The sequence below is a fragment of the Rousettus aegyptiacus genome, unplaced genomic scaffold (assembly GCF_014176215.1).
Source record: "Rousettus aegyptiacus isolate mRouAeg1 unplaced genomic scaffold, mRouAeg1.p scaffold_m13_p_1, whole genome shotgun sequence".
NCBI classification, from domain to species: domain Eukaryota; kingdom Metazoa; phylum Chordata; class Mammalia; order Chiroptera; family Pteropodidae; genus Rousettus; species Rousettus aegyptiacus.
Genome location: NW_023416284.1, coordinates 160,504,314 through 160,507,712, shown reverse-complemented (window position 1 = coordinate 160,507,712; position 3,399 = coordinate 160,504,314). Strand labels below are relative to the sequence as shown.

Genomic DNA, 3,399 nt, shown 5'->3' with positions numbered 1-3,399 from the left:
TAAAAATTAATTTTAAAACAATTTTATCCAAAAGCTTCCCCAACATTGTTTGAACAAATCTCTTTGTTTGCAGGTACCTTGGTCAGCAACAAAGAATGGCTCATCAAAATTGGTTCGACCTTGATTTTATTAAAGAATATCAACACCGACTTTTTGATTGATATTAAAATATCTGGCTGGAAACCCCTTCAATCAATGATATACCTACATCTATTGATAAATGATCAGGGTTTGAACCAACATATAAGAAAGAGACATCCTTGGCGCAGTTTTGATTCACTACAGACCCATCTCCCTGGGTTGCTTTTTAGTATTATAAAATTGATCTTTTTGGAAAGACTACAAGAAGCAGTCTATGAAGTCTGTATCTATATTTGCTGTGGGGATATTATTGAGGTCATTGGGTACCATATTTTTAAGTATTCCTTACATGCAGTCCTCTCAGTTTTTTTTTTTTTTTTTTTTTCAGAACAGAGTGCTAGCAAATCTTTTCTTAGCCTGAGAAACTCTAAGTATTCTTCTTCTGGATAATGAATACTATGCAACTGACTTTCGGGGGGTGTTATGTTTTCCAAGAAGCTCAACGTCAAGTTCGTGCCCCATCTGTAGCTAATTACGTTAGATAGTATTATGTGAACGTGTGTGTGTGTGTGCGCTTCACTTTCATTTTACCTAATCTTGATTTTTAATTTATTTTTGACAATTATATTTTATGTGTTGCCTAAAAGCATCCTCAAATTCTTCTTACTCTCAAAGCATGGCAAAAAATAAGTAAGCGATTAAATAGCAAATTTAAAATGTTTTCTACAGCTATGCCACTCTGAATGTGCCGATCTCATCTGATCTCAGAAGCTAAGCAGGGTCAAGCCTGGTTAGTACTTGGATGTGAAACCACCTAGGAAGACCAGGTGCTGTAGCTGTTGAAAAATATACAAAAATAAAATGTTTTAATATCCTCCTTTTTCTTGAAATGCCATAGGCTGATTTATTTGTATCTGTTCAAAAAAGAGATTCTAAATTGGTTGTGAGAGTCAATGCCAAATAGAAAGTGGAGAATAGCCATAAAGCGCCAAGAGTATAAAAATGCAGACTTTGTTAAGAATAAGTGGTTTCTCAATTGGATGGACCTAGTCACTGTTCCTTTTTCAGATTTGGATATATCCATTGCTTTCCATTCTCACTGGAAGTCTAGCTTCTGAGCATAGTACCTCCAGAGTTTCAAAACTTTTGCCAACAAAACAGTTGGAAGCAAGGCTATGAGTGGTATTTACTGTGTAATGTCCAGGAACTTGGTTACCAAACTCTATTGCAAGTGAACACCCTGGAGGTTTTGTGCTGTTGGCAGGAACTTCTGTTGTTTTCAAGGATTTATGACAATTGTATGGATGTTCAAGGTCCGATGCTTTCTCTATTGACAGAGAAAAGTCACGCTTGTGTAGTCTTAGTATCAGTTGAATTCATAATGGTGTTATAAGCAAGTAAAGTTACTTTTCCTAGAGAAGGCTTAGAAAAAATTATGTTTAAAATATTTATAGGACAAATGCCCATAAACATACTTTCTGGTTAATTAAAAAAATAAGAAGAAGAATTCGAGATTGCAATGGGAAAAGAAAGTGAGCAAATGGTGACCTCTTCATTCATTACAATCTGAGGAATTATCTCATTCATTTATCACTCATTCAACAAATATTTATGAGAAAATACTTTGTATCAGGCAATCTCTCTCTATTTCTAGCATGAAAGCAATGGATATATACAAACTAATATCTTATAAGACAAAACTCCTAAGGAACGTGTTAGGCATCTGTGTGGTTTTCTATAAAACAGACATACTTTCATGTAAGTTTTACATCCAAACAGAATGAGATTGACTGGAGACATTTATTATTTCAGTTAGGCAACTTCCAGTTATTCAGTGGATGTTTTGTCAGTTTCCTCAAAATTTTTCTTTTTCTTCCCGATGGCAGACCAAAATAATATCTTTTTTCTTATTAAAATGAATATGTGCCCATTATAAAATATTTAAATTATTAAAAATAAAAAACAAAAATGAACATTACCCACAATTCTAGCTTCCTTATATAAATACTGCTAATGTTCTACTATGTTACTTTCTAATATTTTATGTATTTACATGTTTCGTTCATTGGAAACAATTTTATACCTTGCTTTTTTTCTCTTAGAACTTTTTTCTGAACATTTCCAATATTATTAAAAATTATTTGAAGAATGTTTCTAATGCTCCTAAAGAGATACCAATATTCTATCAAAACGTTGTACCATAATTTGTTTGAATGATAAATATTTAGATTATTTTACTCTTCACTACTATGAAAAATATTGGTATAGTCACTATGGAAAACAGTGTGGAGGAGGTTCCTCAAAAAATTAAGAACAGAGCTACCATATGACCCAGCAATTCCTCATCTGGGTATCTAAAAAAATTGACAAATTCCAAAAAATTTAAAAACATTTGTCTATAAAGATATATGCACCTCAATATTCATTGCAGCATTATTCGCGGTGACCAAAACATGGAAACAGCCAAAGTGTCTTTTGATAGATGATTGGATAAAGAGGGTGTGGTACATATATACAATGGAATATTACTCAGCCATAAGAAGAGATGAAATACTGCCATCTGTGAGGTTAAATCCTGAGAACATCGTGTTATGCAAAATAAGTCAAACAGAAAATGTCAAGAACCATATGACTTCATTTATATATGGGATATAAAACCGAAAGCAACAAATGAACAAATAAGACAAACGTAAAAACAAAAACTCCTAGACGCAGAAAACGGTATGGTGGATTCCAGAGGGAAAGTGGGGTTGGAGGCAGGGGGAGGTAGAAAAGGGTAAAAGGGGTCAAACATGTGGTGACAGAAGGAGATTTAACTTTGGCTGGTGAACATACGATGCAGTATACAGATGATGTAGTATAGAACTGCGCACTTGAAACATAATTTTATTAACCAATGTCACCCCAATAAATTTAATACATTTTTTTAAAAGAAATAAAATATCATGTTCCTCTTTAAAGATTATTTCAACATCTGATTATCCATAAACAAAATGCAAATGAAGAACAGAGGCATTAGATATAATAAGTGCCAAGTTTAGACTTCTCTCATTTTGCCTATGCCAAGAACATTGATTCCTGAGTGGATAAGTATTTCATGGGTTAAAAACTCCAATTTTCTGAAAAGGTTTGTCATTGTAATAAATAAGCATTCATTTGTGAATGGAGAAATAGATATCCTTAACAATCATAATACTACCTTCTTAATAATTTGGCACTTCCAGACCAACATGATACCTGAGCATTTAGAGGCCATGGTTGTGTTGAGAAAATAAGTGACACAGACCAAAGTTATTTTTATTATTTTTGCTTGAAACT

At 33.0% G+C, this 3,399-nt stretch overlaps 1 pseudogene; it reads left to right on the top strand.

Moving 5' to 3' along the window:
• The first annotated feature begins 802 nt into the window (after nt 1-802).
• On the top strand, nt 803-920 carry LOC118605512 (annotated as a pseudogene).
• The last annotated feature ends 2,479 nt before the right edge of the window (nt 921-3,399 follow it).